The sequence below is a fragment of the Equus caballus genome, chromosome 24 (genome assembly GCF_041296265.1).
Source record: "Equus caballus isolate H_3958 breed thoroughbred chromosome 24, TB-T2T, whole genome shotgun sequence".
Taxonomy (NCBI): Eukaryota; Metazoa; Chordata; class Mammalia; order Perissodactyla; family Equidae; genus Equus; species Equus caballus.
In genome coordinates, this window is record NC_091707.1 from 45,399,504 (window position 1) to 45,423,229 (window position 23,726).

Genomic DNA, 23,726 nt, shown 5'->3' on the forward strand with positions numbered 1-23,726 from the left:
AGGACAGAAGGTTGGACAGAACTAGCCTTTGAAATTGCAATTGAAATAATGACTTCTCCTAACCCTGTATTGTCTATAATGGGCAGACTTTAACTCCCGTTACACACACTATGTCCCAAACACAAGCTGTCTACAGTGTAACTGAGCCAAAGCTACACTTACCATTCCCATCTTGGCCACTTAACTTGGCAGAGAGGAACATGCCTTTTTCATCATCACGGACTTAACAGAGAAGCTTGGATTGTCAAGGAGCAGGCTGGCCACGGCAGGGATGGCGATGGAGGAGTGCGGATGGCTCGCCCACACGTGGAGAAAACTCCAAGCACACCCTCTCCGGAGAGCCAGGGATGCCTCCAGGACTTTACGAACATCTTCTGCTCATTTGCTTGGACACATGAGTGTGGCATAGTTGGGGTGCGGGATTATTGACGGCAGGGATCATACCTATTTGTCTAATTTCCACTTGGGCAGATTTTTTCATCTTACCTTATGACAAGACCCAATCTTTGTCGTATCTTTGTAGCATCTCAGCATGGCAAATGGCCCCAGAAAGGACAGTCTATAGAATGTTTCCCTGTTGGTTCAGAAGTCCCAAGCAATTGCTTTTAGTGGATGTCTTGATCAAGGCCTGGTCTTTGATGTACGAAGGCTGCAGAATTTAGGCTAATGCTCAACATTTCCTTTCCCTCTAGTTCTTTTAACACCTCAGAAGTGGATCATCAAGACCCTTCTGCAGGCAAAGGAAAGAAACCAGGGAGGGGGAATTGTCCAGTTACCGATCAAAGGAGTGAGGGTTCAAGGCTTCGTCCCTCAACATAACACCGGGCTTTGGGCCCTCAGCCCATCTCTTTGTCTCTCCGACTGTTCTTTTATGCAGTGGAAATATAACTCTTTGGAAGCAGCAGATGAAATAATGGGCTGGAGAAACACTATTCCAAGGGGCATGTGCGCTATAGGAACATGGCCACGACCCCCTTCTATGAAACTGCCGAGGTTTTTACACAGCACCCCCGTGTCTGCAGCTCTCATTAGTCTTCAAATTGAACTCTGGGCGATGCCGACAGGTCCAGAATGTGTGTTATCACAGTCTCTTCTTGAGCAAAACAAAAGTAATATTCAGGTCAAAGGGAGATGGAGCCTCTGCAGAAAGTGAGATTTAAATAAAAAGTGGAAATAGATACTTTGAGAAAGGGCACTTTATTTTTAGAAAAGAAAAAGAATTAGGAGAAGATAATGGTTGCCACGGCAACGGCAGAGCGCTGCATATATTCCATAGGCCCAGCTTTAAATATGATGCGAGGAACAATACGGAGTCCCTGGTGACTTTCTGAGAAAATACAGACTGAAATAAAAAGGCTGCCCAGAAACAATATCTCACATTAGCTCAACTGCCATTTTGCTGCCGTTGTATAGGCTCTCTACTCCACAGCCCTGTATTAACTTAAAAACCCATTTTAATGTTTGGCACAAAATCCATGTTAAATGAGTCTCATTACTTTTCTCTTCTCTGTTCCTAATTGCGCTTTAAAAATTGAGCCGTGAGAGCAGACCCAGGAGCATGGCTTGGAAACTTATGATTCTCGATTTAAATGGAGAGATGATGTAGGCAGCATGTGCCAGCCTTTGAATTAACCTAGAAGGACAAAATGAATTGGCTGCTAACATTTAAACATCTGGCAATTGCCATAAAAATTCAAATTTCTGTCTTCTCTTGAAAATTTAGAAACACTGACCATCCTGGATCTTCCTTTTCGTGTAGCAAAAATCAGTTCGCTCGTATGTCCATCACTTTCCCTGCTGCCTAATACGCTTTAAATTATTCCCTCGTTTCTATGGGCATTTGGGTTTGGAACCACCATCTAGTTACAGCCAAAGTCCTCCTTCTAGATCAATGCTTTCAGTCTTTGGTACACATAAGAATTGCCTAGAGAGCTTGTTCAAACATAATTTGCTAGATCCCACCCCTAGAGTTTCTGCTTCCCAGAGTTTAGGGTGGGGCTTGAGAATTTGCATTTCTGCAAGTTCCCGAGGAATGCCTTTTCTTCTAGCCTAGGGACCACCCTTTGAGAACCACTGCCCTACATCAATGGTTCCTATACTTTTGTTGGCAAAGACCCCTTTTCTTGATGATTTTCCTCAAAGAAATTTATATTAAGTTTAATAAGACAGGAAAAGTTTTTATTCATTGCCGTTCATCTGAGCAAGAGAGCCATATTCTAGGGGGGAAAACACAACGATCTAGCTATGAAAGACGTTGGCTAGACCGCTTTGCTGAGACAAGGTGAGAAATGAGAAAGCAATGGAGGGAAGAGGGAGACAGAGAAGAAAGGGAGTTTTAGTGTGAAGTCAGTGGGAGGAGGGGTCCTCAGCTGTGACCCCATCCTTGTGACCCCCAAACCTCAGTGAATTCAACAAACCCACAAAATGCATGGTGTGAGTTGATAGCGTGTGTGTGTGTGTGTGTGTGTGTAAATGGTGGCATAGCCCCAGGCTGCAGTGGAGTCAAAGAGGAGGCAGCATGGGAGCCAGACGATGAGGTCACCACAGGAACCAGATCCTCAGAGATCTGCAGACCGCTCAGCGAAGGCTTTGACTTTCTCAAACTACGGACTTGAGAGACTTGAGCCAGGTTTCCTCAGATCTCAGAGGAGCAGGAGGCCCCAGCTGACCCCTGGGATCCAGAACGTAAGAAAAATTTCATCTGTGCCATGGTCTGAATGTTTGTGTCCCCTAAAGTCCATGCATTGAAATTCCATCTCCCAGGGTGATGGTATTAGGAGATGCGGACTGTAGGAAGTAATTAGGTCACAAAGGCAGAGCCCTCATGAATGGGATTAGTGCCTTTCTAAGAGAGCCCCTTGCCCCTTCTGTCATGTGAGATTACAGAGAAAAGGTGGCTGTCTGGGGAGCAGGCCCTCAGCAGATGCAGAAATGTGCCAGCACCGTGATCTTGGACTTCCCAGCCTCCAGAACTGTGAGAAATGAATGTTTGCTGTTTATAAGCTGCCCAGTGTATGGTATTTTCTTATAGACACCTGAATGTACTCAGTCAATCTGAGTAAAAATGTATAATTCATTTTGCCCGTTTTTAATCATCAAAGATGTGTATGGCAAAGAGTCTGGGCTTGAGTCAATGTAAGTTAACACCTGGGCTGACTTAATCCCGGACAAAGCAACAGCACTTGACCTTTTAGATAGTCTGTGCAGGTTTATACAGGGAAAACTTTGTTAGTCTTTTCTTGAAATACCAGCGATAGCTCCTGGGACCTCCTTATTTCCTTTGAAGACCTTTGGGGACCTGGGCATGCTTGGGAATATCTCCCGGGCTGGCGTGAATTCTAACACAGAGGGGGTCCAGCGGTAACAGGCCCTGGGAGAGCCACGTCGAAGACCCAGTGGATAAATATTCAAAATGACCATTTTACTTGATGTTTCCAATATGTTTTGTTGTTATTGAGGATATACAGCTACATATATGAAAGCATGATAGAGACGGTGACATGCTATTTAAGTATCTTTCCTTTACTGTGCAAGTACCATGTGTCCAACACTTTGTGTGCACTTTTTAGTTTAATATTCACAACAACCCTGAAACATAAGCATTTTATCCCTATTTTGCAGAAAGAAAACTATGCTCAGAGAGGTTTAATCCATTTCCAAAGGGCACTCAGCTGATAAGTGGTGGAGCTGGAATTTGAAGCCATAATCTGTCTAACTCCAATTTCTCTGTTGTTTTCTCCCACCCTGCCCCACTGCTCCCTGATTCTCAAATGAAAGAGGTGGCCTTTCTCATGATTTCTACAGCTTTCGAGTGTGGCAAGCAATGTCCTGGTTTGCTTATGTTTGTTCAATGTTTAAAACCCATCCCTCAGCCCTAAGAAAAGTGTAAAAGAAGGATTCGTCCTCCCTTCCTTTGGATGGCAACACTGCTTTCCTGAGCCTGAGCCCTGAAGGGGTCTTCGAAAATGTGATCCGTTGAGTGAGGAGTTCCAGCGGAACGTAGATTCGCTTCGCAAGGAAGAAAGTTCCACTCGGCTCCCGATGAATTTAATCTCTCAATTTTCCTCCGTTGCTTGGACGTGCTAGAATGAAACTCAGATGAGATGCTGTGATAAAGATCCTTCTTCGTTAGTCTCTCTCACAGCTGGGCTTCATTTATGTGCCCATAAACCAGCTCATCTTTGCAACACAGGAGCGACTCTGAGCTGGGAAACTGAGCTAAACCAAAAAACAGCAAGGCAAGCTTTCCTGGTTCTGCTGTGCTTGGCTCTGGTTGCCATTTTGATTGAAGAAAACGCGGGGGGTGGGGGGTGGGGTAACCCCGTTTAGAAGGCAGCTGTTCGTTTTTCCTTTATTTAAAACACCGTAAGAAAGAACTGAGGAGAATGCTGTCATTCTGCCTTGAGGTTTCTATGGAGAAAGCTCACTGGCGTTGGGAGTTCTGTTAACCAGAACTCCTGACTCATCAGTATTCCTGACTGTCTAGAAGCGACTATTTATAGATGCTTAGAATGTTGCTCCTGAAGAAGATTTGGAAGTACTCTAAAGGTCACTCACCTGGCTTCCTTGCCAACGGTCTCCTCCCACCCCACTCTCTACCTTAAGGTCACCTCCATAGCCACCAAAGTGATCTTTCCAGAATATGAATCTGAGCAAGTCACATCCTGGCTTTAATCGTTCCCCTGGAAGGTCTTTTATGACCATACCCCTGCTGACTTTCCTGCTGTAATATACTTACATATCTTCCTGCTTCCACATGCTTTGGAGAGCCTAAATTGGATCATGTCAATCCTCCGCTCAGACATCTGCCCCACCCCCATGGTGTCCCATTGCATGCAGAATGAAATCCCAGGTCCTTATATTGGTCCAGGAGAGCCTTTTCTGTTAGGCCCTTGCTGTTTCTCTAATGTCATCCAAAGGGATGTTCTCTCTCTCTCTCTCCTTCTACTCCAGCCATTCTGGCTTCTGCAGTGTTCCAAGCCCACCTCAGGGCCTTTGCACCTCCTATTCCCTGGACCCAGAATACCCTTCCCCCAGATATCTACATGGTTCACTCCCTCAGTCCCTTCAGGTTATGGGGCCAAATGTCTGATTGGCTTTCCCGGACCTCTCTTCATGAAAAGATCAACTCCTGTCTCTCTTATCCTTTTACCTCGCTTTAGTGGTTTTCTCATCATACCTGAAATTATTTATTTATTGCTTATTTTTCTTATTGCTGTCTCCTGCATGAGCAATCTCCAGGAGGGCAGTAAGTATCTCTTGAATGAAGACTGCTATGGACCCCATAGTGGGCACCACACCTAGTAATTTTTAAACAAATGAATCTCCTTCCATACTGCCCTCAAAACCACATGTTCTAGTAAGTCAAGAACACTTAAAATTCCCAATCCCGTCAGGTGGTTTCACACCTCTTGACTTAAAAAATGCTTTTTAAATTGAGGAATAGCTTCATAAAGTGCATGAATATTAATTGTACAGCTTGATAAATATTTACACATATATATGCATCCATATATATCCCATCCATTTTGAGATATAGGGCTTTTCCATCATTTCCAAAGACTCCCTCGAGCCCCTGAGCAATCAGTACCCCCTAAGCATAACCACTATTCTGACCTCTATCACCATAGATTAGTTTTGCTTGATATAAATACAACCACACAACATGTATTTTTTGCGTCTTAATTCTTTCTTTCAACACTGTGTGCTAGTGTCAGTAGTTTCTTCTTTTTTGTTGCTGAGTAATATTCCATTCTGTGATTGCACTGTAATTTATTTACTCATTCTTCTGTTGATTGACATTTGGGTTGTTTCCAGTTATTGGTTACCATGAATAAAGCTGCCAGGAAGATTATTGTACAAATCTTTTGGTGGACATAAGCACTCATTTCTATTGGGTATATACCCAGGAGTGGAATTGCTGGGTCTTAGAATGTACATATGTTTAGGTTTAGTAGGTACTGTCTGAAATTTTCCAAATTAGTTGCTCCAATTTACACTCCAACCAGGAACAAAAGAAAGTTCCAGTTGTTCCACTTTCTAGTCCATATTTGATGTTACTAGTCTTAAATGTTACCCCTTAAGAGGATAGTGGTGTCTCACTGCGGTAGTGCTATCTCTCTGTGAGTTTAATTTGCTCTTCTGTGATGACTAATGATGTTAAGCACCTTTTCACACTTTATTGGCCATTTTGATATTCTTTTTTGTAAAGTGCCTGTTCAATTCTTTTTACCCATTTTCTCTATTTCTTACTGATTTTTAGGAATTCTTAGTACAGTCTGGATACAAGTCCTTTGCTGGATACGTGTATCTTCCAGTCAGTGGCTTGCCTTTTCACTCTTTTAATGTTTTATTTGTTTTTGCCAAAGTTTTAAATTTTAATTAAACTCAATTTATAATTCTTCTAAAATTAGTGATTTTTGGATTTTGTTTAAGGAATCTTTGCTTATCCCAAAGTCATGAAGATATTTTCTTACTTTTTTCCTGCATAGTTTATTGATTTTCCTTTCACATTTAGTTCTATGGTCTATCAAATTAATTTTTTGTATGGTGGGAGGTAGAGATTGAAGTTCATTTTTTCCCCATATGGATATCCTGTTGACCCAGCATCAATTATTGAAAAGCCATCCCTCCGCTACTGAATTGCCAAAGGGCCTTGGTTGTAAATGAGGTGTCCATATATGTCACACCTCTGTGCTTTTGCTAAATGTTCTTCCATCCGCCTGATAGCCCTTCCTTGTCCTTATTTGGAGTCTTTCTCACCTTTCAAGACCCTTCCTAAGTATCAGTGTGCCTGTGAAGGCTTTCCTGTCCTCAGTGCCTACCCTCTTCCCCATTTAGTCTTTAATGTCCTTGGCTACTCTGTCACGCGGGACTGCTATTGCAACATTTGGTTATCTGTTTGCCTCCATCATAAGATTGGGAGCATCTTGAAGGCAGGGTCCTAGCTGTATTCATCTTTGTAGCCTGTGCCTAACACAGTGTGCCTAAAGTAAGTGAAAGTAATTGTTTGTTGAATGAATAAAGTCAAGAACTTCTGAATAGCTAAAAAAAAAAAAGGTTAAATTCCTTTCAGTGAATTAGAAGCAATCTGTTCAAAGAGTTTCACTCTGAAAAATCAATATGCAATGTCCAGTAGGTGGTTTAACCCAGGGTGCAAAGATATACAGTAACTTGTAATCCAGTCACTTGGGTGATGAAAGGGAAGGCTTAGTCATGACAGAGGAAGGAAGGAAAGAAACAAAGCAAGTGATGAAACCAGAATATTCCTGAGGATGTAACACGGAAAGTATCTAACCAGTTATATATGCATTAGTTCTTTTTTCTCTTCTTGTTCTCGACCAAGTCAAACATCAGTTTGTGTTTTTGTTTTCTGTCCCCGCCCCTAGTTTTACTGAGATATAATTGACATATAACATTGTGTTAGTTTCAGGTGCACAACATAATGATTTGATATATGTATATATTGTGAAATGATCACCACAATAAGTTTAATTAATGAGCATCACATCGTTACAAAGGTTTTCTCTTGTGATGAGAACTTTCAAGATCTACTCACTTAGCAACTTTCAAATATACAATATAGTATTGCTCACTATAGTCACCATGCTGTGCATTACATCCTCATGACTTATTAATCTTATAACTGAAAGTTTTCAGCTTTTGACCACCTTCACCCATTTCCCTCACTCCCATCCCACCCCTCTGTCTCTGGAAACCACCAATCTACTCTCTGTTTCTATGGGTTCAATTTTTTTTACATTCCACCTGTAAGTGAGATCACACCACATTTGTCTTTCTCTGCCTGACATTTCACTTAGCATAATCCCTCAAGGTCCATCTATGTTGTCACAAATGGCAAGATTTCCTTCTTTTTTATGGATGAGAAAATATTCCATTGTGTATACATGTGCCACATTTTATCTGTTAACTCATCAATGGACACTTAGGCTGTTTCCATGTCTTAGCTATTGTAAATAATGCTGCAATGAACATGGGGGTGCAGATATCCTTCAATATCGTGATTTTGTTTCCTTCTAATAAATGCTATGCATTAGTATGCATTAATTCCTCCTATGAGAGTCATAACTTCTACGAGCAGTCATATTGTGTACCTGTTAAAAGCATGGAATTTGGAGTCAGATCTGAGTTCTAATCCATCACATGCCTGTTATGTGACCTAATGTGACCTTAATTTCTCTCTGCTTCATTTTCATTGTCTGTAAAATGGACTGCTATTAGGTTCGAATGAGATATATGCAAAGTACGTAACACAGTGCCTGACATAGTAAGCACTCCTTAGATGGTAAAAATTTTTGGCAACTCCTTCCCCAGCTCTTCATTCATGATCTGCAAAGATGGGAAGCTGCCAAATGACACTTCCAGGAAGCTTATCCATTTACAAAATGATCTTCATGTTGCAGTCATTTCAACTGAACCAAGGCAAGAGCTGACATTCATCTATATTTGTTAGTTCAATGACAATATAATTACGTGCTGGGAGTCCTTTGGCTTTGTGGCAGAGGCTATGGTATCCCAATGCTCATTCTTTCCTCCTCCCTTTTAGTGTAGAGCTTGTTCACATTCCCAGATAAGTTTTTTCAGAGTGCAGGGTCATCTTGCTGGAAGCCACACTTCCCAGGCTCCTTTGCAGCTAGATCTGGTTCTGTGATTAAGTTCTCTCCAATGGTGCTTGCTAGTCACTTCCCCCCACTCCCCGCCTTCCTTGGGTTGAAATGCTGATATGGTTTTCGTGGTGAACAAGCTTTGATTATGTGGATAAGGAAAACACTAGAGGGATAGCTGAGCAACAAGATGGAAGGAACCTGGGTCTCTAAATAATCTTACAGAGCAGAGCTGCCTTTTTATCCTAGATGGTTATTAGAGAGAAGAATAAAGAAACAATTTGCTATCATTTGAGTTGTGTTTTGGGGGTCTTTTGTCACAGCAACTTAGCATCAACCTTAACTACTGCAAGCATCATGTATGTTTTTGGCCTTTGTGTGTGTGTCCTATTCCTCCACCTCTGCTGGAACATTCTTCTTATACCTTTTTACCTACTTAGCTCTTTCTCTTTCTTCAGATCTCAGGTCAATGTCTCTTTCTCAAAAGCCTTCCCTGACCTCCTCAGATAGGTTTAATTCTCTTACTATTTGCTTTCCTAAAGCTGTTTTCCTCTTCCAAAGGAGAGGCCTTATTATAGTTGGAATTTTACATTTAATTGTGTGTTTCTTTGATTAATGCTTATCTCCCTCACTATACCGTAAGCCCTATGAGAGGAGGGACCATATCCTAATTTATTTACCATAGTATCCAGAAGAGCTAGCACAGCTTACAGCATATAATAGGAGCTTAATAAATATCATCAATTAAAAAAATCTTCAAAGTACCTCCCACACTCTTGGTAATAAATTATTCTCCTTGTCATTGTTCTTTGTTACTCTCTAGAACACCGAGTGGGTTAAATGACCAAGAACCAAGGATCAAGCAAGGCCACTGGCCTATCATGTTGTGGGAAGAGATTCCCTCTGTCTCCTAATTCCCAATTTTAAATGCCAGAACATCAGTGTGAGGCCAAGACTGGGGCTGCTGATTATATCTATTAGCATGTGAGATGGCTAATAAAAGTCAGAGGATGGAATTGATATTCAATCTGGCCATCCCTGAGAACTCTGAGTCACTGCATGGAATCTTGTAATATACTCCCTTTGTGTCATTCTGCATCCAAGTGGACTGGTTGCCAAATATCTTGCCATTCCAGCGTTTAATCACCTTTTTTCTTGGCATTTAATATCATTAGAACAAACTTCGAAGAGTTTTAACTAAATTGTATAGCTGCAAATCTCTGAAATGAAAATATTTCCCTAGTGGTAAAATGTTGTTCATTGTTTCTGCCAAATCAGGTGGTGTTTTATTCCAGAAGAAAGTTGTTTCTTTTTAAGTCGAGGCCAGCAAGCATTGATAACAATTCCTGTGGAAGGTTTCATCTCCCTCCTGAGGCATTGCGAAGGTAGGAGTTGCAAATGTTGGGAGCTGTAATGCAATTTCACTCAGCACTTGTTTACATGTATCATTTTTAAAAGTATGGGGCTCTGTCCTCCACATCATCTTCTTGAATAACCTCACCACATCTCTGAAGAACACGTATAAATCAATTACCTTCCAAGTGGCCTGCCTCTGCAGAGGTGAGCCATATTCATGAAAACAGTTTTCATGGACTAAAAGCCTTTCTCTATGATGTGCCAGGAAATAATGCCACACTATTGCCAGGAGAGGCTTCCAGAAACCAACAGCACCTGCGTCACATTAAAAACTTTTGAGCCCAAGAATTAGGTTGAGGCTTGTTTAAAGCCCATTTTCTGTATTATGGCTCAAGGGGGATTATTTTGGTAACCTGAACTGCTCAAATTTTCCTGCTTCATCAAGATTCTCAGATTGCTTTGGAAGTATGTGAAGTTTGTGAAAACGCAAATTTCACTTGCATTTAGACCTTTGCCTGAGAACTTTCCCCCCTGAAATTCTGCGATTCCATGAGAAATTCCATAATTACTATCCGTGTATAACCCAGGGTCTAGAAGTGCTTCAATTCTAGGCTTTATGTGGAATCAACGGTCCAGAGAAGGACCTCATGAGGGGGGTGAGTAAATGGTGGCAGACACTGTTGGCTGCCTACCCAAGAGAGATGGCCCTCTTCCTTCCATGCTTTGTGTTTTAGGCCCCTCTGAAGATGCAGAGGATGGATCTTCGTTAGATTAAGCCAATCGTATGATTCTGTCCCATTTACCAGTGTTTGGTTTAAGGACAAGTATGTGACCCAGCCGCAACCAGTAAAATATGAGGTTTCTCTTGATACTAAAAAAGGCTCAAGGAAGAGACATTCTCTCCCATCCTTGGATATTGTTGTATGAGGAGCAGCCTGGAACTGCTGAAAATATTTTGTGACCATGAAGAGACAAAGATGAAGATAAGATTCATTTTGCTGAGGAAGGCAGAACAGAAAGACAGAATGTACCCAGCTCCCTGATCCGCCTTGTTGAATCACTAAACAAACCGTCCCCAGTATTGCCTTAGTCTAGACCTCCTATTATGTGAGCTAATAAATCCCTTTACTGTTTTAGTTGTTGGTTCTCAATCTTGTTTGTATGCCAGCCCAGATGTCCTTTTAAAAGAGCTTCAGTTGATTTGAAAGGATAGCCAGGATTAAGAATGATTGGTTTAAGATATTTTGAATTGAGTCTTCTGTTACTTGCAGCCAATAACATTCCAACCAGTGGCCTCAGGCAATGTGCATAAGTCTTCAAGAGGATGGGATAACGGGTGGAGACACTGTGGGAGTCAGGAGGAAGAGCTTTAACTCCTACCAGAGCATAGTTAATTCAGAGGGTTTGGCTCAAATATTCGTGCTTTCCATTTTTGGAACAGGACAAGGCTCCAGCCTTATTAGTTGGCAAGGGAGAAGCTGTAGCATTGTGTGGGAAGATGCTTTATAAAGATGCTGATGCATTGGCAGACACATTGAGACCTCATTCCAGGGAGTACACTCCAGAAGTAACTTTGTGTAGCCTTAAGCTACTGTGACTGATGATAATGGACTGGATTATTCACGTGGGCTGAGGGAAATTAAAGAGTAAGAACCACTACCAAATTTGTGCCTTGCCTATAGCATGTGTGGAAGATTTAACAGCATCCATGAGGTAGGAGCTTCATTCCTACCTGCATTTTGTGTCCCTGTGTGTGCTTTTTCTTTTTCTCACTAATTCCTTAATCCTGCCTTGCTGTGCTGGTTGTTGACCTTGTCCCTCAGTTCTAAGCCCACCTTTCTGTATTGTGCTCTGGGATACTGGGGCTGGGGTTCTGAAAACTCTATTTTCCGGACTCCCTTGCCAAACTTGTTAGGTTCTACCCATGGGAGGCGCTAAATGGAGACTGGAAAGCAGAAGGAGAGGAGAAGAGAATTTTCCTCTTCCCAGTTTCTATTAGTGTTCCTAGTAGCAGCAGAAGTTATGGCTTCAATATGTTTCAACACTTCCAGCACCAGCTTCACCATGCTCCATTAGAAGTACCAGAAGCAGCCACACTTCCTTATCCAATGGGCCATGTTCTCCAGGCCTTCCAGACATCTTCTAGGTCAGACCTCCTGCTTAGAGATCTGAACACCAGCCACAGGGTGCCCTCCTCCTCAGAAACCCAAATATCTACTGTGGAAGGGGCACCACGGCATGCCAACCAGTCTTGTGGAGGGCCCTGCTCTAAGCTCCCAAGTTCTTACAGCACGATTTTCTCCCTTTTATTCCTCTGGGGGTTGTCACTACTTCCTTCAGTTACTAATCTCTAGGTTACCTTGGTATCCTTTTTATTCTTCCAGCCTTCCAACACCTTTGTAAACAATTGCTTGAGTTAAATCCCCTCTGTTTAAAATACCTGGTGGGATGGTTAATTTTATGGGTCAACTTGACTGGCCTAAGGGACGCCTAGATAGCTGGTAAAACATTATTTCTGGGTGTATCTGTGTGGGTGTTTCTGGAAGAGACTAGCATTTGATTCAGTAGACTGAGTGAAGAGATTGTCCCTCACCAGTGTGGGTGGCCAACATCCAATCCACTGGGGGCCTGAACGGGACAAAAAGGTGAAGAAAGGGTGAATTCTTTCTGTCCTCTTGAGCTGGGATGTCCATTTTCTCCTGCTCTCAGATATCAAAGCTCCTAGTTCTTGGGCCTTTGCACTCCAGGACATGTAGAGGTGGCCCCTGGTTCTCAGGTCTTTGGACTCAGAATTACACCACCGGCTTTCCTGGTTCTCCAGATTGTGGATGGGACTTCTCAGCCTCCATAACCACATGAACTAATTTCTATTGAAATCTCCTTTTATCTGTCTATCTAATTATCATCTATCTACTTATCTATCTATCACCTATTTTTATCCTATTGTTTCTGTTTCTCTGGAGAATCCTGATTAATATACCTGGTGTGGTTTATATTTTCTTTTCTTACTTACTACATTTTACATTTACCCATAAAGTCATCTAAAATCAATTTGCAAACAGAAGGCAGGGTACAACCAGATAAATAAGGAAATAAAAACAAATGATGTGACTTCCTGGGAGCTCAATGCTCCCTTCACACTGTGCAGAACTAGAAAGAATGAAAGTCATGGTGACCTGATTTTCTAATCAAACAAACTGGAATGTGGAGTCTGGTTTATACTTAGCTCTGGTGGGAGATAAAGCCCTTCCTCCTGATCACCATAGTGGCTGCATCCATGATGCCATCTTCCTCAAGACAGATACAGATTGCCTGAGGCCATTTGCATTTGTTCGGATGCTATTGGCTGCAAGTAACAGAAGACCCAACTGAAAATAGCTTAAACCAACAGGGAATATCTAAAATTGGTATCACTCTAGAAAATCTAGGGCATATAGTTGCCACTGGATCAGGCATTAGGAAATGTGGCTCTCCTAACATTATATGTGGCTCTCCTAATTCATTGTATGAATGTGAGAGTGTACAGACCGAGAGTGACCAAGGGTAGGAGCAACTAAAACCATGAGAGCAGATAATGAGGGTTTGGTGAGAGTGAATTGAAAGCAGCCCAATCCTGACATGAAGGAAAAAGTGGGGAGACCAAGGACACTGGCCCAGTGACGCAACGGTTAAGTTTACACATTCTGCTTTGGCAGCCTGGGGTTTGCCGGTTCGGATCCCAGGTGCAGACCTGTATACCTCTTGTCAAGCCATGTTGTGGCAGGCGTCCCACACACAAAGCAGAGGAAGATGGGCACGGATGTTAGCTCAGGGCCAGTCTTCCTCAGCAAAAAAGGGGAGGATTGGCAGCAGATGTTAGCTCAGGGCTAATCTTCCTCAAAACCAACCAACCAACCAAACAAACAATAGTGGGGAAACCAAGGAAGCTAGTGGAAATCTGTAGCAAAATCCTGCTGATAATGGTATTGAGTACTTTTAATAAAAAAAAAAGTTGTGTCCATTAACTCATAAAATTTGCTTGAAATCTGATACCTTCCAAAAGAATAGCTGTCTCAGCGTACAGGTTCCAAGTGGACAAAGGAAGATCCAGGAGATGAAGTGGATGTCAGGGACAAGAGCTGCAACTGAGACACCGACCAAGCCCCAGGCTGCTGAACCATCACGTTCCTGGGAGGAGAAATTAGAGTTCAAATCTCAAATGACTTTTGTAGAGTTGACTTAGAAGCCCTTAGCTGGAGGGCAGGAGGTACGTCTTTGTCATCTTTGTATCCCCAGCACCTATCACAATGCTTGGCACAGAGAGGAGCCCAAAGAAAGCCTTTTGAATGAACGGATCCCTAATTAGTTTTGTATGTTAAATTCAAACCTTTAGTTCATTGAGCTAATACCCACCATGTGCGAGACAGTCTGCAGTTAGAAGTTTGTTCCTCTGATTAAGCCATCCTCAATCCACCCTAATACTTCTCTCCCTCTGATTTTCTCCTTAGCACTTACCCTACCTAACTGATCCCTTAAAGCATACTATATGTTTTACTTACTGGTGGTTATTGTCTTTCCACTAGAATGTAAGACCTATGAAAGTGGGAATTTTGTCTGTTTTCCTCATTACTTGTGGCAGCTGTGATAATGTCTCTCTCTGATCTCTGACTACAAGAAGTGTAAGTGACCGAAGGCCCAGCTGCTGTGCTCTGAAATCCATCATGACATTTGCACCAAGGCCGTGCTTCCTGGGGTGCTCTCAGTCACTGACCAAGTATGGCATGGATGCTAAGGCCAGGCTGTTCCTGGGAGATGCAGGACTCCTCTGGTGAGTGACTTTGGCTTGAGGACTCAGGAATGACCTTGCCAAACCCTCTTAGAATTGCGCTCAGTCTAAGCTGCTTCCACTCAATCCTCCTTCCTTCCTGCATTAGGGTTCTCCGGAGAAACAGAGCCAACAGGATATGCATGTGGGTCTATACATATACATATGTATATACACACACACACATATATATGCACACACATGTATGTATGTATATGTAGGTGTGTATATATATGGAGAGAGAGAGAGACGAGGAGAGAGAAAAGGATTGAGAAAGAGAGATTGGTTTATTTTAAGGAATTGGTTCATGTGATTATGGAAGCTTGGTATGCCCAAAATCTGCAAGGTAGGCCAATAGGCTGGAGACCCAGGGAAGAGTTGCAGTTCGAGACCAAAGGCAGGAATCCCTCTTCCTTGGGTGGACTGTCAGTCTTTTTCTCTTAGGGCCTTCAAACGATTGGATGTGAGGCCCACCCACAATATGGAGGGTAATCCACTTTGCTCAAAGTCTACTGATTTACATTTAAGTGTTAATCTTATTTAAAAACATATCTTCACAGAAACATCTAGAGTAATGTTTGACCAAATATCAGGGTACCGTGACCCAGCCAAATTGATTCATAAAATTAACCATCACAATTTCCTCTCTTTCACCCAGGATCAGACCTGCATTGAGGTCTGATGGCTCTCCCAGCCTCCCATGGGATCCCTCCCCATTCTCCCTCACAGGTGTCCTAATAAAACTTTTGCACAACTAACCTTGATTTGGCATCTACTTCTCAAAAGACTCAGACTAACACATTACTCTGTCTCCAGTAGCTGGCCTATAGTGCATGCTCAATAAATATTTGCTAAATGAATTAATGGATGTGAGAACAATTTGGCTTTGACACGTGATACTCCATGATTACTGGTGTTGATTCATCTGATGTGGGTGGCAGGAGGCTGTCCCCTTCCTCATTCTCATTTCCTTGACTCCTCTTTTGAAATCTTAAGATGAAAGAGAATGATCTATCCAGATGGAAGAAAACCGCACTTTAGTCAAGAGTATATGAATGCATATGCTTTTTAACCTAAAATCTCTAAGCTTTCAAAGAATCTCTTTTTCTTTGAAATCTCATTATAAGAATATGAATCAGGCTATTTATCAATTGATCACCTGGCCATCACCTGATGATCACCTGGCCATGATGCTGTCCCAAGAGGAATAGACTGTTGCTAACTGGACCTGCTTGCATCCCTGACTAGTGGGCAGAGGAAGCGGGATTATAAACATGGGACACTAATCAGAGGCAGGCCTGCTCTGGGATGCAAGTTTCAAGAGGAAAAGAACCACATGTCATGAACTTCTGGGCACCCTGACCATTTATAGAGAAGTCAAATGAGATTTAAATGTACAGAAAGAATGGCCCCTAACAAGAAGAGAAGTCAGAAGAGAGGCAAAAAGAAACTTAAGGAGCATTGTGGAAGAGCTGAGGAGGAGTCACTCTTGTCTCCATCATAGGTGAGGTTGATAAGTGTTGGTAATGATGTGACGTGAGCCTCACGCACTTTTCACATTCTTATGTCAATGGATTAAGCCATGCCCCAGGATTCTCCTATTGCTAAGAAGGGTGGCTTCCCTGGATATGCCTTCAGGGAGGGAGACCCTGCAAAGTGCAGGTCCTGGGGCAAGTGCTGTGATTCGCTGGTCCTCCCTTTTTGTCCTCCTCTTGTCCTTTCTGCCAGCAGGATTCTGACCTCCCAGCATCTTCGTCTGCTGTTGGTGGAACACCATCTGCCGCGAATGTAGCTGTCTCTCCACTAGATAGTCTTTCACCTTTTGAAGCCTAGACAGGTTTCCATCCAGCTCAACTCAAATCAAGCTCTCCAAGTAGTCCCTTTGAAGCCACTGCCACTGGATGGAGGTAAAGGAAAATTAATTTCTTCCCCACTGCTGCAGTGGGTCAGGGGGAGGGGTGCTTCTTGGACCCAGTTCTCTGATAAGCTTTTACTGAAGAAATTCTACAGAGCAAAGAAAAAGCAATGAGCTGATGCTCTGTGCAACAACATGGATGAATCCCACAGGTTAACGATGAGCAGAGGAAGCCAACCATGAAAGACTGCACGCCATATGATCCCATTGATACAAAGTTCAAAAACAGGCAAAGGATTCTATGGTGATAGAAGTTAGAACAGAGGCTACCCCATCAACTTAAGATTTGTGCACTTTACTGTATTTATGTCATATCTCAGTCAAAATTAAAATTTTCTCCCCTAGCTTCTCCAGCTTCAAACTCTAAAAAGGCTGGAGGTAGGTGGTAACTGACATTCACAGAGGCAGTTTCACAGTCTTTTAGCCTGTCCTGTGTGGACAGCCTACACCTTCTTCTAGAATGAGCAGGTGTTGACATGCAGTATATTGTCCTTAGCCTCCGAGTAATGGGCCAACAGGAGGACTTCCGTCTACCGTCATCCTGTCACTGCAGTGTCCCTATCAGGAATAAAGCAAGAGCGTGGACTGCAGTCTCCTCTCTTCTGCCACAACACTGCATTGACAGCAGCGCCTTGCAGGGCCCAGGGTCCTGTAGGTTCCTGGGGACCTGAGGCTCCGGCATTGAGGGCAGGCGGTGGTGGTTCTGAAGCCAGTCACCATGGCACAGCTTTGTGTGGATAGGTCCCCTCCAGTGGCCCCATAGGCAGTGGTGAGAGCCTCCCTCCCAATGGGGCTGGTGCTAAAGACAAGGACAAGGGCAACGACCATTTGGTAGCAAAGAGGACCAACTGTCCATTCATGGAGACACTCCCAGAAACACCTGAGTGGGACTTTGAGGAGGCCTGGAGGTGCTGTGACCTGAGTTCTAGGTGAGGGCAAGAATGCAAGAGATGGAGTTCATTTCTGCTCATGAAGTCCCATCTTTAACGCTAGACAGGGGCCGCCTGGGGAGACATGAGGCTAAAACGTAATAAATCACTTCTGGGTTCAGCCTGATTCAAGTGTCTCTGTCTATGTTTATCTTCCTTTTCTCCCTCCCATCCTTCCTTTTTTCCTTCCTTTCTTCCTTCCTTCCTCTTTCTCTCTCTCTCTTTCTCTTTCTCTTTCTCAATTCTTCCTTCCTGCTCTCCTCTTCTGCCTTCTTCTCTTCCTCTTTCTTTCTCTGTCTCTTCCTCCCTCCCTTCCTTTCTTTCTCTTTCTGTCTCTCAATCTCTCTTTTCCTCCCTTCTTCCCTTTCTTCCTTTGAAAAACTATGTCCTCCAAATGCAATCCACTCAGCTTGAGTGAGCTAGGAATGGAAAACACTTCCAGAGTCCTAGATCTTTCCAGTTCACTGGAAGTTCAACTCCAAACCTTAAGGGGCAGACTGTGTCAGATTGCAGCCCAGCTGCTTGGGGAGCGAGGCAGGGAGTGGGTGCAGTTTGCACTTGGCCTTCGGTGCCAGCCTCCCTGACAATGCAAGCTCTTCTCTTCTCAGGACTCTGCTGTCACAGAGTGGACCTGTGCAAGGGACCAAGAGCCACCAGAGCACAGTGGACAGCCCCCCATCTGGCCACACTCCTTCCCTGAATCAGCTCTTAAGATAGAAGCTTTTGCCGAATGCAAACTTTTTTGGTGGAGCTGGAAATGCTAAAACTGTGCAGTTGCACAAATGGGGCCATTTCGAGCCACATCTTCCCCTCATTTCTGGGGAGGTGCAACCATCAAAAAGAGATGTTTATCATCGTACAAACCAAATAGGACATGTGAAAACACTCTGTAAGCTTAAAGCTTTGTGCAGATGCAAACCTTAAGTGAAAAGAACGCATTTTATTATTGGGATAGAAACAGTATTCTCAGAGCCTGTTCAGTGCACTGCTCAGAAGTCCCAGTTATTATTGTTATTGCTGGCATTGTTATTCTTTTGTCCACAGAGAGAGAAACTAGAGGACTGCTGGTCAAGGACAGGAGAGAGGCAGCCTTCAGGCTGTGTTCCCACTTGTACTGTTCGAAAGCTTTACCATGTGCATGCATTGCTCTAAAAAAGACTATTTAAATTTTGTTTTAAAATAAAATGAAAACGTTTCGCAGTTAAAGTCAGCATTCTCATGCTGTCAGAGAAGCCATGAAGCCGGAAGTGTAGGGAATTTTCTTCTTGACTTATAACAAATGCCTTCAGATAACTCACAGCTCCACGGCCACATGTCTTCAGGTCTGTTTCCTGAAGAAAATCGAATCAGGTGGCAGGGTGTTATTCCAGATCGCTCAGGAAACACCAAGCTGTTTAATTGATTACCATCACTTCATGAGCAATTGCCTATCTAATTTTATCCGGTTCCATCAGCTCTAGAGGATAATTGCGGGGTTCCATGGAGGTGTTGGAACAAGTGTGTGTGGTAGACAGAATAATACCCCCTTCCATCAAAGACGTCCATGTCCAAATTCCCTGAACCCGTGAATCTGTTACATTGCTTGGCAAGGGGAATTAAGTTTGCAGATGGAATTAAAGTTGCTAATGAGCAGATAGAGAGAGTCTCCTGAATTATCCAGATGGATCCAGTGTAATCACAAAGATCTTTAAAAGTGGAAGGGGAGGCAGAAGAGGAGGGTAGAACAATATGTTATGAGAAGGACTAGATTTCCACTGAGGGCCTTGAAGACAGAGAAAGGAGCCATGATCCAAGGAATGTGGGCGGCCTCTAGAAGCAGGAAAAGGCAAGGAAATGGATTCTCCCCTTGAGCCTCTGGAAGGAGTGCAGCCCTGCTGACACCTTGACTCTAATCCTGGGAGACTTGTGTCAGCTTTGTAATGTACAGAAATGTAAGATAATAAGTTTCTGTTGTTTTCGGCCATTAACCTTGTGGTAATTCGTTATAGCAGCAGGAGAAAGGACTTGCTGTCCTCTGTCCTCCAGCTGCCCAGGACTTCTGCTGAAGACAGGGCAGAGCTACAACAGCCGGAGTGACTCTGGGAAACCCTCTCTGTACTCCAAGCAAGGATGGTCCAGACTCCAGTGAGGATGCCTTGGACATGTGGGTGGGGCCGTCCTCATGGGTATGTGACCTGTGTAGTTGTATAGAGCCTGTGTTCAGAAGAGACCCATGCTTGGTCTAATTCTCTGCTGTTACTGTCTTTAAATTTTTAATAATGTTATCTTTGAATCTGTTCTTTGTACATGAAATGTGATGGGACAATGGAGCATGCACATGAACAGAGGAGATACACGCAATATTCCTGTCTCCCACTCTCTGATGCCTCTTTGCATATAGAATTTGTGATGTCCCCTGAACACAGAATTTTGGTGGACTCACGATGTGTGGGAATTCAGAGACACTCAAAGTGAGTACAAGGAAGCATGTTATGTCTACGATTGAGTGGGTGGGGGCACTGAGTGCCCCGAGAGGTCATACCTTCCAGTCAAACCAGAACTTGCTTTGAATGTAGAAAGAAGGCAATGACATTCTAAGAAACGCTAATGACCAAGGGACTCCATCCTATTGTGGTCGGCAGAATAACAGCCCCCAAAGATGTCCACACCCCAATCCTTGGATCCTGTGAATACGTTGCCTGACACGGCAAAAGCGACTTTGCAGATGTGATTAAGGCTAAGGTCTTAAGATAGGGAGGTTACCCTGGATGATCTGAGTGAGTCCTTAATCACATGAGCCCTTAAAAGCAGAGAACTTTCTCCAACTGGAGTTGGAGAGGTGCAGTAGAAGTCAGAGGGATTCAAAGCGAGAAGGATTTGACCTACTATGTCTAGCTTTGAATATGGAAGAATATGAACCAAGGAATGCTGGGAACCGAGAATGACGTATGGCTGAAGGTAAGCAAGAAATTGCGGGCCTCAGTCCTATAAGGACGTAGAACTGAATTCTTCCAGCTATCTGAACAGTCTTGGAAGCAGAGCATCCTCAGAGCCTGGAGAAAGGAACACAGCATTGCTGACATCTTTTTTGAGGAAGATTAGCCCTGAGCTAACTACTGCAATCCTCTTCTTTTTCCTGAGGAAGCCTGGCCCTGAGCTAACATCCGTGCCCATCTTCCTCTACTTTACATGTGGGATGCCTACCACAGCATGGCTTGACAAGTGGTGCCATGTCCGCACCCGGGATTCCAACCAGCAAACCCCGGGACTCTGAAGCAGAACGTGTGAACTTAACCACTGCGCCACCGGGCCGGCCGTTTTTTCTTTTTTTTAAAGATTGGCACCTGAGCAAACATCTGTTGCCAATCTTCTTTTTTTTTTTCTTCTCCTTCTTCTTCTTCTCCCCAAAGCCCTCTAGTACATAGTTGTAGGTCCTTCTGGTTCTGTTACATGGGACGCTGCCTCTGCATGGCTTGATGAGCAGTGCTAGGTCCACGACCAGGATCGGAACTGGTGAAACCCTGGGCTGCCAAAGCGGAGCACATTAACTTAGCCACTCAGCCATGGGGCCAGTCCCCAAACATCTTGATTACAGTCTTGTGAGACTCTAAGCAGAGGACCCAGTTGAACCACACTGTACTTGGACTTCTGACATACAGCCCATGTTATAATATATGAGTGTTGTTTTTAGGCACTAAGTTTGTGGTGATTTGTTATAGAAGCAAGAGAAAATAGCCAGTCACTTACATAGAAAATGATGACACAGAAGGAAAGGGAAAGATGGAGAAATCCATGGTTTCTTTTCTGAGTCTTTCCTTACCTGTAATTATAAGTAAGCTAAAGGTAGAAAGTGCTGGTAGAATGTGCACGTATCAAGAAGTGAAATGAAAACAGTTGAGTTAGTTTTGTGCTGTTAGGTAAGAATGAAATACATACACATGTATGAACAATGAAATATAAATAGTCTAACTTCAGTGATTCCACATAAGAGTTAAATATCCTCACATTTGCCTTTAAAACTGGTGTTGCACAGTGTAAAGATGAATAGTAAAATTCATGCTAAACTCTCCAGTTTTAATTTGTATTTACTTAGAATGACATTAAACAGGGAATAAAAGACACCATGAGAATTCAAAAGGTAACCACGGAAGAAATAAAAAAAGCTATATATTTTAGTACTTTTAATGGTATCTTTTCCCCTGCTTTTTGAACAAGGGACCCCACGTTTCCATTTTGCCCCAGCCCTGCAAATCATGTAGCCAGCTCTGTATGATGGCGGAAGGTGAGTGTGCCCCAAAAGCTCTGAATAGGGAGCACATTCATTGGAGCTGGCAACTTACACAACTCACTTTCTCGGCACAACAACAATAGCACACACACACACACCCAGGAGCCAAAGTAGTCTGATCTGCATAAAGTTTGGGAAGGACTCTGGTGTCCCCAGTGTCTGGCATTTCATACAGGTTCGTGGTACCACTGGGGAGATTTCTGTGGCAAACAGTGCCTGTGCTCTCAGAGGCTTCCCCATGAGGTCTGGGGAGGGGGTTCCTTAATTTGCCATGAAAACCCACCATTGCTCCCCTTGTAGTATGCCTTTATTATATTGAGCTCCTACTGTATGCCAAGTTTTGCACTTTCACAAACCCGATTTCCTATAAAACACGATAATCCTGAGAAGCAGCTTTTATAACTACAGGCCAGGAAAGAGGGACTCAGTACCTGTATGCGACTTGCTCAGGGTCAAACACCTCTTTACTTGAGAGATATAGTTCTGATTTCCCAAGTACTTGCTCAGATCTCCCTCCTCCATGAGGCCCACCCTGGTCACACTATTTAAAGTTGCAAACTATACTCCGGCTGCGTCACTCACAAACACCAGTGTCTTGTCCTCCTTCTTTCTTCTTTCCCATAGCATTTATCACCTGCTGATACACTATGTAATTTACATGTGTTTTATGTTTATATTTTTTCTTTCTGATGAGTTTATTGTATGTAAAACTATTCCCTGTGCTTTTTTTCTTTCAGCTTATAGAGGTGTAATTGACAAATGAAATTGTAATGTATTTAAGTGTACACTGTGATGATTTGATACACGTATACATTGTGCATGGATTCCCATTATCTGGTTAGTTAATATATCCATCACTTCACATCTTTTTTCTTTTTTTTCTGTGAGAACATTGAAGTTCTACTCTCTTAGCAAATTTCAAATACACAATACAGTGTTATCAACTATATTCGCCATGTTGTGCATTCGATCCTCAAACCTTACTCACCTTATAGCTGAAAGTTTGTACCCTTTGCCAACCTCTCCCTGTTTCCTTACCCTATCCCACTCCGCCTTTGGCAACCATTTTTCTACTCTCTGTTTCTACAAGTTTCACCTTTCTTTCTTTCTTTCTTTTTTTTTGGAGGAAGATTAGCCCTGAGCTAACTACTGCCAATCCTCCTCTTTTTGCTGAGGAAGCCTGGCCCTGAGCTAACATCCGTGCCCGTCTTCCTCTACTTTTTTTATATGTGGGACGCCTGCCACAGCATGGCGTGCCAAGCGGTGCCATGTTTGCACCCGGGATCTGAACTGGTGAACCCTGGGCCGCTGAGAAGCGGAACGTGCGCACTTAACCGATGCGCCACCAGGCCAGCCCCTGCATCACCTTTCTTAGTTCTTAGGACAACCCTATATAAGGAAGGTATTTATTATCTCCACTTCACAGTTGAGGACACAGCGGTTCAACAGTTTGTGTTAAAGTCATAGAGTTAGCAAGAATTACAGATGAGGTTTAAATGCACTCTGGTCTCCTTGGGGCCCTGTATTTGCTTTTTACTTGAAAGTCAAGTTCTTTTTTTAACTGCTGACCTGGCAATGTTCGCCCATGCTTCTAGCAGGTCTGCTGGCCTCCCCGCCCCTCTCACAGTGTATGGACAGATGCCCTGTCCACCGAGGGGATGCTCCTCAGCATCTGAAGGCTGGTCCAGGAGGTTCAAGGACTCTACCCGTGCAGCCATGAGGAAGCACCAGCATCTCAGCACCTGGCGTCTGAGACAGCGAATCAAGATCAAGATTTTCTAAGACCTGCTGACCCTGTGCAGGAGCCAAAATGGAAAAGAAGACCCAATCC

At 43.4% G+C, this 23,726-nt stretch overlaps 1 long non-coding RNA gene across 8 annotated transcripts; it reads left to right on the forward strand.

The window, feature by feature from the left end:
* The first annotated feature begins 2,824 nt into the window (after positions 1–2,824).
* LOC111770378 (uncharacterized) lies at positions 2,825–19,892 on the forward strand. Of its 8 annotated transcripts, XR_011431980.1 has the most exons (8): positions 2,827–2,974; positions 3,778–4,238; positions 9,903–10,009; positions 14,028–14,226; positions 14,635–14,787; positions 15,912–16,288; positions 16,516–16,691; positions 19,620–19,892. It is a non-coding gene; the product is annotated as an uncharacterized lncRNA (long non-coding RNA). The 8 variants fall into 8 exon arrangements; XR_011431982.1 differs by lacking the exon at positions 14,028–14,226 and having other exon boundaries at positions 2,838–2,974; positions 14,599–14,787; positions 19,617–19,892; XR_011431983.1 differs by lacking the exons at positions 14,028–14,226; positions 15,912–16,288 and having other exon boundaries at positions 2,838–2,974; positions 14,599–14,787; positions 19,617–19,892.
* The last annotated feature ends 3,834 nt before the right edge of the window (positions 19,893–23,726 follow it).